The 15770-nt window shown below is 46.4% G+C and overlaps 2 long non-coding RNA genes across 5 annotated transcripts; one reads left to right on the top strand and one right to left on the bottom strand.

Annotated features, from left to right (window-relative positions):
- Positions 1 to 10632: 10632 nt before the first annotated feature.
- LOC135388494 (uncharacterized) lies at positions 10633 to 14676 on the bottom strand. 3 transcript variants are annotated; one of them, XR_010421423.1, is made up of 5 exons: positions 12803 to 14676; positions 12660 to 12723; positions 12440 to 12583; positions 10872 to 10957; positions 10633 to 10763 (listed from the first exon to the last, which is right to left on the bottom strand). It is a non-coding gene; the product is annotated as an uncharacterized LOC135388494 (long non-coding RNA). The 3 variants fall into 3 exon arrangements; XR_010421422.1 differs by having other exon boundaries at positions 10633 to 10957; positions 12803 to 14670; XR_010421421.1 differs by lacking the exons at positions 10633 to 10763; positions 10872 to 10957 and having other exon boundaries at positions 12331 to 12583; positions 12803 to 14667.
- Positions 14677 to 14931: 255 nt separating this feature from the next.
- On the top strand, positions 14932 to 15520 carry LOC135387129 (uncharacterized). Of its 2 annotated transcripts, none has more exons than XR_010420879.1 (3): positions 14932 to 15063; positions 15230 to 15297; positions 15487 to 15520. It is a non-coding gene; the product is annotated as an uncharacterized LOC135387129 (long non-coding RNA). The 2 variants fall into 2 exon arrangements; XR_010420878.1 differs by having other exon boundaries at positions 15490 to 15510.
- Positions 15521 to 15770: the final 250 nt, after the last annotated feature.

Genomic DNA, 15770 nt, shown 5'->3' with positions numbered 1-15770 from the left:
TTAACTTAGGACATCTTTAGTATTATTTTTATATCCAATGATATTGAGCCCCGAAGTTGACGAAATTAGCCATTTGGCCATTTCGAGTGCCGTTTTGGAAGCGATTTTGTCAAACCCGACCTCTCAGGGTGCAACAGGGGAACCAGATACGGGGTTCAAACCTCGTGATCTTACTTTCACATATACATACTACAGAATCAGCTTAGGACATCTTTAATATTATTTTTATATCCAATGATATTAAGCCCCGAAGTTGACGAAATTCGCCACTTTGCCATTTCGAGTGCCGGTTTGGAAGCCATTTTGTAAAACCCAACCTCTCAGGGTGCAACAGGGGAACAAGATACGGGGTTCAAACCCCGTGATCTTACTCTCACATACACATACTACAAAATAAGCTTAGGACATCTTTAATATTATTGTTATATCGAATGATATTAAGTTCCGAAGTGGATGAAATTGGCCAATGGCCATTTCGAGCGCCGGTTTGGAAGCGATTTTGTCAAACTCGACCTGCCATGGTGCAACAGGGGAACAAGGTACGTGGTTCAAACTCCATGATCTTAGTTTGAGATATACACATTAGAAAATCAGCCTTGGACATCTTTAATATTATTGTTATATAAAAATATATTAAGCCCCGAAGTTGATGAAATAGGCCATTTGGCCATTTCGAGTGCCATTTTGGAAGCGATTTTTAAAACGCGCCCTCTCAGGGTGCAACAGGGGAACAAGATACGGGGTTCAAACCCCGTGATCTTACTTTCTCATATACATACTACAAAATCAGCTTAGGACGCTTTTTGCTTAGGGAGTGTCGTTTCGGAAGCAGTTTCTTCAAACGCGACCTCTCCATGTACGGCCTGGCACCAGGATTAAAGGGGTTTCGCACGTTTTAAAGGGCTCGATCTGCTGCCGAGCGTTGCGGTATCCTCTGTTACAATCCCAGTACAAGCCGTTCATAGTATCTTTTTGGCACAATGATACAAGTCATTTGAGTCATTGTAAAGGGCCCTGCTGCCGCCCTTTTCCAAATTTTGCGGTGGTTTCCGATGCAATCACAGGAGAGGGGCATAACGTAAGCCGTCGCGTCTTTATAGGTGTGTAAAATGTCGGCCACCATGATTAAATGGGTTTTTGTCCGTTTTAAAGGGCTCTGCTGTAGCCTTTTATGGAGTTTGCGGCCGCATCTGTTATAATTCCAGTAGAACGGCAATAGCATGCATAACCCGTTGCGTATACTTATATGACTTTGGAACTATGATACAAGGGGTATCGACCGTTTTAAAGGGCTCTGCTGCCGCATTTTCTGTATTTTGCGGTATCCCAGTAGAACGGCATTGCACAAGCCATTGATGACATGTCATCGGCAGCATGATACAAGAAGTCTCGCCCGTTCTGAAGGGCTATGCTGCATCGTTTTCCCGATATTTGCGGTCGCCTGTGTTATGATCTCGGTAGAATGACATAGTATAAGTTGTTGATAATATGACTGTGACAGCATGACACAAGGGGTTTTGCTCGTTTAAGAGGGCTCTGCTGCCACGTTTGCCAAATTTGGCGATCGCCTGTGTTATAACTCCAGCAGAATAGGATTGCACAAGACACTGGTAACTCTCTTTCTTCCGCTCCATGATACAGGGAGTTTCGCCCGTTTTATAAGGCCTTGCTGCTGCCGTATCCAAATTATGCGGTCTCCTCTTGCGCAATTCCGGTAGAAAGGCACAGCGTAAGCCGTCATTAATATGCCTTTGGTACCATGATACAAGGGGTTTCGTACGTTTTAAAGGACTCTGTTGCTGCCTTTTCCACATTTGGTGGTCTCTTCTGTTGCGATCCCTGTAGAAGAGCATCATAAGCCGTTGATAATATCTGTTTGGAACCATGATTAAAGAGGTTTTGCCCGTTCTAAAGGGCTCTGCTGCGGCCTTTTACGGATTTTGCGGTCGCCTCCGTTACAATCCCAGTGGGAAGGGCAATAGCATAAGCCGTCTCGAATATGCCTTTGACACCATGATACAAAGGGTTTTGCCCGTTTTAGAGGGCTCTGCCGGCGCCTCTTCCAAATTTTGCGGTCACCACTGTCAAAATCCCAGTACAAGGGCCTAGTATAAGTCGTTGATAATGGCTTCGCTATGCAGAATACACCAGTGACTCTTTGTGGTGTATTCCATGGGTGCCCCTGCCATCACCGGGGTTGCAGAAAGGTTACTTTTTACTTTTCTTAAAGAAGTTGGCAAGTGATGCAATGTTTCAGAAGGATACTGTGGTGGTGGTGGTGATGGTGAAAGGGCTTGCCGTTGTTGGCCTCACGTATATGGGCAACGTCACGACTGACGCCCTGGGGAAATGTGCGTCCTGGGCAGACTTCTAGGGTCACTGTGGGTCATTTCTTGCAGGTCGAGGTGTAAGCATACCATGGACTTGTTTATGCGTGCTGCACTTCGAGAACAATTGGTTGATTACCATGAACAGTGAGATTCAAACGGCTTCGTAACGGATATGTTCTCAAGCGGTGAACCACCCCAGGCCATAGTCATGAACTATTTGTTGTTGTTGTTGTTGTTGTTGTAACGGATATGTATTTTCATATATGATGTCTTTTCCTCAGACTTTAGCACCAGTGCTCGTAGGTGTCTGTTGCGTGTAAATGTTCGGACTGCCGGCGATTTGCTGTGCAAGTTCAGTTTTGTGCCCGTATCTTGGCAAGTTTTTTTCCTTGCCGTCGCGGCTCTCTCACGCTGAATTCAAACGGAAGGTATCAGCCTTTGGTCCGTTGGGCAACTCGTATCAGCAGCGAAGAGGAACGACAATTTCTTCTTTGTCATTGTTGTTGCGGCTGGCACTATCATCAATGCGCATAGAAGCCAAGATGCGGTACCCGGCGTGATAAGATGTCTCCGTGAAAATGGGCTCCTCCGAGCCCATTTTCATGCTCTGGTAGACGAGAAGTTTTCTACGTTTACGGCAGCATATACTGATGGCGCATCCCGAAACAACAAGTCCGCCTCAGCCTTCGTCATTCCATCCGAAGGCGTCGTGCACGGAAGACGCCTTTCACATCCAACCTCCTCCACAGCTGCGGAACTCTATGCCATCCTTTTCTTTCTACAACACATCGCTGATTTTCCACCCCGGGAATGGGCAGTCTTTACAGACTCCAAATCTGCACTTCAAGCAATTGAAACTTCCGGCATACGAGGCCCATCCGCACCCCTAGTCACCGACGTGTTAATGGCTTACCACACTATCTACGCCGCAGGCCACAGGCTAGTTCTCCAGTGGGTTCCAGCCCACTGTGGTGTCGTGGGGAACGAGCAGGCCGACAGCGCCGCAGAAGCAGCACTCTCGTCTCGGAACCGGACCCGTATTGTTCTGCTCAGAGGAGACCGCCGTTCAATTCTGCGACGTCTAGTGACACCCCTGGCTTCCCGCCAACGGACAACCGACATTCTTCCCCCCTCTATGTTGAACAGAGTTGATCCCATGCTCGCTTTCCGCATGCCACGAAACACATCTCGTCAGGATGCTGCATTAATCCACCGCATGCGCCTCGATGTGGCCTTTACAGCTCAGTGGCGTTACCGCTTGAGACAAATTGATTCTCCCACCTGTTGCCACTGTGGTGCTCTTGAGGATCTGGAGCACATTCTTCTTCATTGCCCTCACTACGAACCTTCCCGAATGACACTCTCCGAGTCTCTTCGTCAGCTGGACTCTCGCCCTTTCTCCCTACCGAAATTGCTTGGTCCCTGGCCCAATCCAGCCCAGCAACGCTCTGCGCTCAAAGCTCTTCTGACATTTCTGGACACCATCGGACTTCGATCGTTATTGTAAAGGGGCTCGTTATTTTATTCCCCCCATTCCACCAAGCACTGGGGTAGAGTATCGCCTGTTGCGATGAAACTCCCCACTCTCCAAGGCCGAAAATAAAGTTGTTGTTGTTGTCTGCGTGATTTCAAGTGGAGAGAACCATAGGGTGGTATATCTATATGGATACATATCTATGCGTATATGCATTGGTGGCCAAGGTGTATCGGGAAATCTCATGAATTACAGGGGAGTGGTTGGAAAAATTCAGAGGGAGCGTACACCTCCCTGGGGGGTGGGGGTAATCACCCTGGAAAGGACCGCAATTATAGCAAAGTACAGTAAACAGCTGAGCGGTATAGTTATTAGGCATTCGCATATACAATTCGTCAATGAGACACTTCACTTGACACACCAGCAGAGACAAATGAGCTTCTTTTCCAAATTAGACATTGAAAATTTGAAAGGCGTTGCAAGTTCTTCGTACATAGTTCTTCACGAACGATTATCCCAACGTCCAGGAGCACTGAAATTGTCGGTTTACACACTGTATTGCTGATTTTGCTTGCATTTTCAACGTGAAAAAGAAAAAGGAAATCAGGGAAAGAGAAATAATTAAAAATATTCACACAATGACCCTCCAACATAACTACTCCATCTATTTTTTCTTTCTATTTTTTCACTGCGCCTCTCTGTGCTCAGTATACAGTTTTTCGCGCATGATATCCGGAGAGGCTGCTGCTATGCTGTAAGCCCATAAACTTAGTGTAATAATTAAGATGATGTCATTCTCTGCACTTGTCTCCACTATAACTTCTCAATTATCATATTACTTACAGTGTAGCTTATCAAAATGCACGTTCAGACCAGATCGCTAATCGCTATAACTACTAGCTGAGGTTCATGAGTCACAAGAACTGCTCGAATGTGAATGTCCTTCCTAACGTCGACAGGAGCAACACTACATCGAGCAAGGGTAAAAACAATGCCTGAAAACCTGGTTTCATTCCCACTTCTTCATTATTGGTGTGCGTCTGTGTGTGGAGGGGGGGGCAGCTTTATTCTATTTAGTGGTCAAGAGCCTTCGGGACACAGAATAGCTGACTGCAAGCCATGCACATGCGGCCCGCGTGTGTGAGAGCCCTGCTTGCCCTGATCTAAGCATTACTTCATCTTAAGCGACAAATAAATAATGTACTCGAGGGCGCGTAGCACTTGTTTAGTGTTATCTCCAAATCTGGTATTTAGTTCTGCTCCAAAATATCTGGTCCTAAGAAGTCGCGTTTGATCAAACTATTGCCACTCGCATCGCCACAGCACTCGCAGACGCCAAACTGTCCGTATCTTCCATTTCATTTAGTAATAATTCTGGATATAAACGTGATATCGAAGATGTCATCACTTAATTACGTAGTCTGTGTATCCATGCTTAATAGCTATGAGTCCGCGGCCCATACCTGATTCCCTTGCCAGAGCCCGCGAAGTAGCGTTTGGTCAAATCATTCATTTTCAAGCGACCAAAGAACAAACAGGAGACAAGATCAGACACAAGTCGCTCTATTGTTGTTTCGTGTTTGTTCTTTGGTCGCTTGTGGATTTACACCAACCAGCCCAATCTATATACTTCAGACATTTTGCCAAATCGTCGCCCAAGAGGCACTCACTGGCACCAATTTGTCAGTTTCCTCTATTTTAGCTCGTAATAACTCTTGATACCAATTTCATACTGATGGTATCATCATAAAATTACGTAGTCTGTGTATCGTCTGCGGACCGTAGCTGCTGTCCTTGCTGCACTCTTAGAACTCGCATTTAGTGAATTTGTCGTCCAGAAGGCTATCACAGGCGCCAACCTGCCAATTTCATCCGGCAATCTCCCGATATCTGGAAAGTCTCATGCTCGTTCCCACAGTTATACATCACGTCTTATTCTTTATCTTAGGCGAATGCTCCCGGGCGTGTTATCGGTGTTGTTATCAGGTCGGGGCGCGAAACGGGAATTGTTCGCCTCAGATATGTCCTCCTCTGTGTGAAAGGCCTTGTCCTCCCTTGTCCTCCCTGTCCAGATCTGTTCCTCCTCACGTACTCACGCACCACCCTGTAAACTTAGCTTCCTTGCGTAGTCCTCTGCTATCAGGTCAAGCCGGGTTTCAGAGGGGGTGTCCCTGAATGCTGCTCTTGCTTGCTGAAAAAATAGATGCACGCTTGATAGGGCACAGCAAGATTTTTGGTGAATGCTGTAGGACAATGCACTTTTCTACATGGTCGCTTCCCATGTCTAGCACCTCATCAGTGTGCACAACTTCGTATACCAACGTTCCACAGAAACAATCAAGGAAAGAACGTGCTGTGGCAAGCCTCGTAACTTGAAATACGATCTGTTTGGCACAGGTACACTGACTATGCCGCAGGCTGCACACTGCTGTTATCTTGGTGATGATCCCAAAGCTGCCAGAAATGCGTATGTAAGAATTATGGCGTCGTGACTTGTCCAGGGACTGCACACAGTATGTTAGCCCACTAATGCGAACTTTTTTGTATGACATTCCTTGACTCTCAGTTTTACCCTTTCCATATAGGACGACACCTCCAATACTGATTGCATGTCTTCTTAGATGATAGCCCTTTAGAAAGTACTGCATTAGTTCCTGCTTGGAGTCTTTGCTTTCAAAGTGTGCACATTTGTCCCAAAGCAATGGGAGTGCAGAAAGATACGAAAACTTTTCAATTACCTGCCACTGTGCGTAACGTGTCCCATTTACAAAGCGCACAAGCTGCCCATTCATGCTTTCAAAACCGTATGCTGAATAGTTCCAAAGGGGCCCCCATGTCTGCACAGAATCGGGAAGATGCAGCAAAAGATGTGAGTTGTAGGTCATTTGTTCTTTTCCATAAAGCTCCTGATACCGTTTTAAAAAAGAGATCATGTCCTTACGAGCTTGTCTCAACTTTTCTGTTGGGATAGTGTCTGACAGAAAGAAGTGCATAAGTCCCACAAACTGAATCCAATTATCATAATGGGCATGTGGAAGTAGCCCACGCAGAACTATGGGTGAATAAAATAAAAGCCAGTGCTGCCACTCTGAGGCTTTCCAATACCTACGTAATGTTAATGACCGAGGCAGTCGTGCGATTTCCCACACGGGACGTACATCGTGAAGCCGTCTGTCAACTTCACTGACAAGAGACCCAATGCTATAGGAAAAGGCTGTTCTGGTGTCAAACCACATGCATGTTGTTTGCCGTACAAAGCCACAGCAAGCAGCATGCATGTAGTCAACGACAAAACTTGCTGGAAATGAAAAGAACGTCAACAAAAACAGTATGTTCTGACCCTTTATGCCCCATGTAGGCTCTCCAGACTCCTCAGCATCAGAAGCACAGTCCAGAAAGGACTGGTGCGTTCTAGCACTAGGTTGGGGTGACACAATGGGGTACACACGCACATGGCCATGCCCCTTTGGCACAACTTCACCTCCGTGGACACTCCAGCCACAGCCATGTGAACCATTAAACTGGTTCATGTTCATGACCATGGCTCTGGCTACGGCACATGGACCAGGAAAGATGCGAATTGTATTTGAATTTCCCTGAGAGTCTACGCAAACAATCCCAGTACTTGATAAGATGTTCATTTGATGAACGAAAGGCTTTAGGAAGGTATTCATGACTGGCTTCTTTGGTCCGAACTATAGCCCTGCCAGGAGCATGTGTTTTGTGCGGAGTGTGTGGGGCAGTTCGTTGATCTGTAGCAACAGTGGCCATATACTGTAGCCTGAGGACTCGTACAGGGGTACACCATCTGTATTCCAGGTTACTGATAAGTCATTGTCACAAGTTGGTAAGTCGTGATAGCCTTTGCTTGTTGTGATTTCGCCCACGTCAAAAGCAAGAGACATGGACAACTGCTTAAAATCAAGCTCAGGGGCTGAAAGCTTTTCTTTCACTTGCTCACCAATATCAAAAGAAAGAAAATAGCTGAACTCCTTAGTCAGCGTGTTCATGTCAAACTCCACAGAGCATGTGTTGCAGCGAAGTGGTTCCTCCTCCCTGCTACCAAGGTATTCAAGGCACTTTGGACAGTAAAAGTGATAAGACATCGTTTGATGGCTGGACAAAAACTCTTTGAAAAAAAGGTACTTGGATGTTGGTAATGCAGCATGCTCAGGCAGGTGGGCTTCAAGAGGCTTTAAGACACTTTCTGTCGCCTCCTTTGTTGCGCCGTGGCGAAGGCTGTGTGCCAAAATCAGGACCAAGCTTTCTCCTCTTGTGATCCGTGATCCAGGGTAAAGCGGCTCATCCTGTAAAAGAAATAGTCATAATCATCTTTGGAGAAGGCATGCCTTTGTTCAATCCGAATGATGTTGTAAAGCGAAGGCAACAGTCATACACACACTAGTGTGTGTATTTCTTCAAAGTTCAATGATTATAATTATTTTTTTTTAGAAGAGACCAGTACGACCACGAATCCCTTTTGCCTGTGAACGTAATTAGAGAGGAGCTCCGGAAACAACGACAACGACACTGTCCCTTAAGGCTATCAGAGTCATTCTCATTGTTCTAAGAGTCTTCTTTGAAACAGTTGTTATCAGAGGACAACAAGCACACAGCAAAGGCTGAATCACACTGCTTACCAGTTCTGTTTTCGCAACATCTTCTGTCATGGAAGCACTGTCGTCATCACTTGTGTCAGCGGAAGAGCTCTCTGTAATATTTGCCCATTCAAGAGAGCCCTCTTGTTGTTTGGGGGTATCACTTCTATGTGCGCCCTGTAAACGAGAGTGAAAACATTCTTACTCTGTACTCTACTGTCTGGTCTTTTTGAATATGTGCCAAGTGGTTCACATGTCAACAAGGTTTTGTTAGACATTCTTATCATGCAGTATTGGTTGAATTACAAGTAATCTATCAGTGACTTTGACTAGTTTCATACTCGTTAACTGGCTTGTTAAATATAACGTATGTATCCAGAAAACCCAAACTGCTCTTGTGACTGGCCAAAGAGATCAGCCTAGCTTAACGAGCAAGCCACAAGTGCATCAACAGGTTAAGTCTGACAATAGCAACCCCTGAAGGGTCATGACCAGAGAAGCCTAGTGTAGGTTCTCAGAGTTTCGTGGGTGCTACATGTGTGTGTAATGGGGAAAATCTCTTTTTGTGTTCGACTCCTGTTCCTCGTTCTGTGACCCAAAATAGATGAAACCGCGATTTTCAGGCAGGCCGGGCCATGGGTGAAGGCTGAATTCAGTGGGCCTGTGCTGGGCTCAGACTTGGCAGTGCGTGCCCTTGTAAGGTCTGCCTCTTTTGTGGCTGAAATTGTAGCTGAATGTGTAGCTCAGACTGAAAAGTTGAAAACTGTCATGCCCAGGCTGGGCCAGAAGGGTTGGACTTCAACCTTAAGGAACTATTTAGGCTCGGGCCATACACGTGCCAGACACGAGACGCTTTAGCTGGAAACGGGCCTAAAGAGGTTGACTCGTGCAGCGATATAACTTAACTTACTATTTTTAGAAATTGACTGTAGCTATAGCTCAGTTCATTTTTGAAAGCATCTTACTTTCACTGATACTTTCACTCTACTTTCAGAGAAAGAGTAACTAAATTTCGGTTGGGTATACTTTTCTTTGAAATGTAAGTAGTTACCAAGGGCCGATCCAGGATATTTTCCCAAAGGGTGTCCGCGTGGACAAAAGGCAGGTGCTTGCTGGGGTGGACCAGTTGAACCCCATGCTGAAGTTTGGAATTGAGGGGGCAGGGGTACGGACCCCTCCCCCATACGGCTGTGTTCCCTACGCAAAAACCCTATCTCCTGGATGATGCTGTGCCGCAAAGCACGAAATTTCCTTAAGACCGCTCCCCCTAGCACTGTGTTGACGTACGGTGTGTGCGACTCCGTACAAAAGTAACGAAAACAACACATCTCACACCCTACCCCTGAAGAAGAAGAAGAGAAATAACAAACGGAAGCACGTCGTACTCACTATATTTGTGTCGTCCATGCTGCTTCCTGCTCCGCAGTCCACCTGTCCACTTTCCCACACTGATTGCGGATCCTCGTCACCTGATGTTTCGCTGCCACCCTCACCGGGAGCTTCGCTCGGTCCTTCGTCACCAGTCGGTGGTGCATGCTCAAGCTCCGAGGAAAGCGACGACATCCTGGCGCTTCTTTCGTACCTGAACTTCGTCGTGCGTGGTTTCGGAACATTGTCGTCGAACAACCATTGTCGATATCTTTTCGTCATAGTTAACAGGGGCAAAGGGACGCCGGCATATCATTCGTACTATCTAAACCACATTACCACGTCGCAGATAATGCATACATTTTGAAACAACAAACGAACTCGTCTGCAGACGCGACAGGCGCGATAGCAAAGCAGACGAAAGCGAAAGCTGCGCAGTCGGGGTCGGGATGGTCATGAGATGTTAGGTCACGGTCATCGACAGCACCGAGAAGTACTGGTAGTAATAATAATTTCTACAGACATACTTTGCATATGTTTTTTTTTCGTCCAGGGATGACTGAAACCATTAAAACCCCAAGCAGCACAAAGGACCGGGGCGAAGCCGGTCCAGCATCGGGAAAGAATCCTACAAAGTCGGGGGCATGCCACCAGCCGATACCGGTCCTTCCTCCAGTTTGCAACACCGGGATGATTAAGGACCGACATCGGCAGCAAGTATTCGGTCCCAGCAGGTCCCCGGCGGATCCCCGATAATGCTGGCAGGGGCTCCCCCCATGCATATTTACCCCCCCCCATGCATATTTTGGCATTAATATGCTTATTTTTAATAATTACAATAATTTTGAGTGTAAACAGTGTGTGTAGAGCCCAACATTTTATTTTCGGAGAGGAAATAGACTGACACAACACTTGGAGCACCTCAATAGACTAAACGACGAGTGGTGTACACTAAGCAGTCTGCCTGCATCATCCAATGCATGCCAATTGTGTCTGAAATGAAAAACAAAAAAAGAGGGGTATACAGAAATATGCAGCATGTCCGCATAACTACTGTCATTGCCAATGTAGCCTGAAAAGAAAAGGGTGGAAATGGTCTACCGTAATATCCAGCCTGCCTGCGTAACCACTGGCCCTTCAATGGTGTCTCAAAAGGGGGGGGGAACGTACACAGTAAGAGGTGGTCTCTGAAAGGAAACAAAAAAGGTATGCAGTAGTAGGCAGTCTGCCTAACCACTTGCACTTCGGCAATGGCCCTGGAAGAAATGAACGGCTTGTAGCATTAATATTAGACGTAACGGTAAAATTGCTGCATGGTGGGAAATGGTATACAGTAATATGCAGCCTGCCTGCGTAACCACTCGCACGTCAACAGTGTCTCAAAAGAAAGAAAAAGTATACAGCAAGAGGCGGTCTGCCTGTCCAAGTGGTGGTGCCTCAAAGAAAACGAAGTTATGCAGTAATAGGCAGTCTGCCTATCTGCTCACGCTTCAGTACTGCCCAGACACAAAAATGAATGGCATGTAACATTAGACGTAACGAAACAATTGCTGCACTTCAGCACAAAATAGTATGTGCACGGTACGTGGAATGAGCTTTATCAAAAATGGTAAAATGCACAGCGTAGGGATTACGAAACTCAAGAGTTACCAAGAGAAAATTTAAATTATGAAAAAATGACAAAGCCAACGACTGGGAGAAATGCAAGTCCAGGAAAGAGAAAATAGTTCACATCCAGCCAGGGTTCGAAAAAACCCGGGTTTTTTTAAAAAAACCCGCCCCAGTGGGTTTTTTCGGGTTTTTCCGGTGGGTTCTTCGGGTGCTGGGATTTTTTTTTTCGAACTGCTGCATATGACACGCAACAGCCGTCCTCCGCCTATTTTTCATGTTTCTGGAAGAAATAATTGTTTGCCGCTGTAGAATTTACGGTAAAGTAACCTCCGAAGCAGTCGTCTCTTTTCCTTCTTTTCTTTTTTTTCATTTGTTTCTTTATTTCACCCGCGTGTGGGCTTTATTGGGTTTTTCAGCCCGGGTGGACCCAAAAAAAACCGGGTGGGTTTTTTTAAACTGGGTCCATTCGGCGAACCCTGCATCCAGCGCCTTTGGTGCAAATGACTAGCAATTACTACAACGAAAACTGTAAAAAATGACAGCTGACCGGGACTAGAGCTGACAGTCAATGGTGTGCGCATATTCAGCGTTCCTTCACAAAAACGTCAATAAGCAAAAAAAAAACATGGTCAAGGAGAAGCATCCCTATTGAAAAAAAAAAGCGACATCAGGTCTGATGTTAACATCACAGCTGCTCTGATGATGTTAACATCAGAGCTGCGCTGGCTGATGCTCACATCAGAGCTGTCTTGATGCTGATGTTGACATGAGAGCTGCATTGATGCTGGTTATGGCAATCTTGAAAATGCTGCAGTCTTGGTTTACTGAAATGTTCTGCAAAGAAAGCCCCTCATGCCTGCGGTATATGAGTACCGACAAGAACCCTCACGAAACAGGAGATAGCAGCAACGAATCACTTCACCAGAACAATTCACCACTCCGGAGTACGTACCTTTTAACGCATATCCATTTATCATCAACATACCTAAGCGTTGAACTCACGGGGGCACAAAAACTGGTAATGATCGAACGGTGAACAACAGCGCAAAAGAGCACACCTAGGTCCTCATTTCCGGTCCAACTTGTCCTTCTTCCGAAAAAGCACTTCTAAGCGTTGTCATGGCCAGCAAGAGTCCCCACTGCATTTGAACACGGTGCTTGAGTTTCTCTTGCTGAAGGCCGCTGCGTCATACACGCTGAACCTGCAAGAAATATCGTTCCAGAAAATACGATGGCAGGACACCTATATGTAGAGCAGTGTAGAGACATATGACATACCGTCTGCACAAAGTACACAGTCGACTTCACTTGGCGTTCTATCTCCCTGTCGTTGCGCAGATCCCTGCAAATAGAGTAAAACGAACAATGAGAATGCATGGCGCAGTCGAACATATTACTTCAGAGTTATATTAATTACACACCTGAAACGGCAATAATCCTGAAGGCGAAGAACGATTTGGCTTCACATGCAAGGTAGCGTCTTCACTCTTTGACATGTCAAACGAGACCGACTGGTTTGCTCGCGGTTAGAAGAAACGCTTCCACTTACAGACAGTTGCAATATCAGACGGGTTGCAAGAACGACAGCACCAGGTGAGAACAACAATACAAAGCCTCTAAAACGCTTTAGACTTGCTGGAACGCTCGCAATTACGCGAACTACACGCGGCGACGAGAAACGACCGTTACAGCAGCCAAAGCGAAGCCAACAAGAACAGCGCATGCGCGACAGGCAGCGCGCAGCGCTGGCTGGTGGCATGGAAGACAAGCGACGACGCGCGAGCGAGCGCGGGTGAGCCTGTGTTGAAATGGGCATGGAGCCAACATCTCCGCGCAATGGCTTGGCGGACGAAATATGACGACGGGTAGAATCGTACTACCTCTTGAGATTGTGGCCGTTCCAGGATCTTTCAGAAATGCTGCTGTTTTCATAAGAATCCCTGAATGTTGTGTTTGAAGCAAAATTGCAACATGAGATTGGCCAAAGCTAAGGTATTAGTTAGTTATGATTGTGAACAGATCGGCAGTGCAACCTGACAGTGAGAGATCAATAGAATCAAAAACAACAAAACACTCACTGTTTTGCCGACCCTTTCTCTAGTGTTCTTTCTTTCTTTCTTTTTTTTTGTTTGTTATAATGAAGGAAAGCAAGGTTAAATGCTACATTTTTCTTGACTGTGTGCGATGGTGTACATCGCAGGTTCCTCATGTGCCATGAATCTACTTAAAAGCTGCTGATGGTGGCAGGGATTCACATTTATAACAGTGACCAGAATGCGGCAGGAGTACTTTTGAGGCACTCTGGCCACGTTGACCACAAAACGGCGTTCCATACTCCCTCCGAACCAAACTTTGCAAAACTTGTTGCTCAGAAACATTAAGAACACACACGCCGGCCATTTGCACCCAGCAATGACAACCAAAACAAAGATGATGGCGATGGCAGTCGCGGTAGCCCAAATGCAGGGAGCTCCAGCGTAGTCTTTGCGGGTTTCGGTGCAGCGGTTTTCGTCCGATCAGTTCGACTTGCTAAAGCTCTCTTCGTTTCGTTTCACGTGAGTTTTTCGATTCGGGAGATTCGGTCGTTTCGTTCGGGCGTGGCCGACTCTTCCCGAGTATCTTGTACTTGCGTGCTTTGCAGTGAGGCTCCATTAATACTTCTGTTCAGGGTGCTGCGTGTGCATGTTTTCCGTCATACAACACAACACAACACAACACATGAAGTGAACTGCAGCCCAATGTTTGAAAGAGTTACCTCATACCAGACAGCCAAATTCCTTCCTGAAGGGATGCTTCACTGTCTCGTACAGCTTGGGACAAAAGTTTCTGAAACACGGGTGTTTTGTATTTCACTTCTCTACGCCTCCCCTGCGGCCTAAGGGGAACACTTGTTGAACAGAATCCCCAAGGATTCTGCTCAACAAGCATTTCCCAAAGGTGGCTGGGAAAAGTCCAATACAGAAAACCCGTGTTTCAGAAACTTTGTCTCGAGCTGTACCATCCGATCACGTGTTACCGAATCTGCATAAACATCGGGAGACGAGCGGGAAGAAATACTTAGCCAGTACACCACAGCAGATCGGGACGTTAACGGGGATCCATCGGGAAAGAATCCTGGCCGGGACGCAAACGGGAATCTATCGGGAAAGAATTCTGACCGGGACACGAACGGGGATCTATCGGGAAATAATTTTATGTAGTTTCCCTCTCCCTCAATTCTTCCCCCTCACATAGTCGGGAAGCAGTCGGGCTCGTGACGGCGATATCGGCCACCTCGAACCCATCATCCCCGTTACGTTCCCAGCCGAATCCCAGTCCTTTGTGCTGCTTGGGACATTTCCTCCCCCTCCACCCCCAGATAGTATCGCCAGTATCGCGAGACAAGCCAAGCCATTTAAGAATCCACGTCTGGACTTCCCGCGCTTTGTACTTCTCTTGGGCGTCTGGGCCACTTTTAATCATTGATCAGTTTAGTCTGTCGTAACACAAATGAGCCACATTCTCGTCAAATGGGCAACGGCTGAGGCGTGGGACGTACACCCCACAAGAAAGATCACCGATGTCGCGACGGCAACAGAAATTATGACTGATCCGACTGTAGTGGAGACGCTTGCGGGACGCACATTCATGGTAACTTGGAAGGACAAGGAACCCCCAGCAGAAGCCTATATTATAGCTGCAGGTGAGCATTTGTTGATTGAAGAAGTTGAACTGGTGTAATACAGTTGTTGTAATTATTCGTATGTTTCTGTCTGAACGTAGCGTAGGCGTCTGTCCTGTGTGATTCGAAAACTGGATAGTACCGGATCAACACTAACAGTAACTGAATTAAATACGGTGCTTTGCAGGAGAACTATCAAAAATGGAGCGGCGTCGAAACAGGTTGGCAGCGCGAGCATCGACCCAGGCATCACAGGTGTGTTATAACTTTGAATTAAAGCAAGTGCGTACTGACAAAGGGTTGACTTTCATAAAACGTAAGTATCCGTTCCATTAAACGCAATAAGTGAATCAACCTTGTGTCGCCAGATACACATAGAATCAAATATGTCCAATATAGTGTTATTTATAAATTGGAACTTATATTAGTCGAACTCATTGACAGCAGGTCAACTGCTGCAACCACGTTGACCAAGTAAAGGAGCTGCAGAAACGGAACGTAGACCTTGAACGGAAGGTTGCGGAGCAGCAAGACGTGATAGGTAATGCTTCCTTTCTGATTTCAATGTGGTCTCTGCACTAGATAGGCTGGCAAAGCTCTGCTCTGGTGGCCATTATCTCATCTGTCACGATTTGTTTTCCGCCATAAGTCGCTTCAATACAGTATGGGAGGGAATAGGGCTGAGTAAAGATTCCTGTGGGGAGGAAATTATGTTAAACAGTGAGCTT

This window comes from Ornithodoros turicata, chromosome 3 (assembly GCF_037126465.1).
Source record: "Ornithodoros turicata isolate Travis chromosome 3, ASM3712646v1, whole genome shotgun sequence".
Taxonomy (NCBI): Eukaryota; Metazoa; Arthropoda; class Arachnida; order Ixodida; family Argasidae; genus Ornithodoros; species Ornithodoros turicata.
This window is presented reverse-complemented; position numbering and strand designations above follow the sequence as displayed.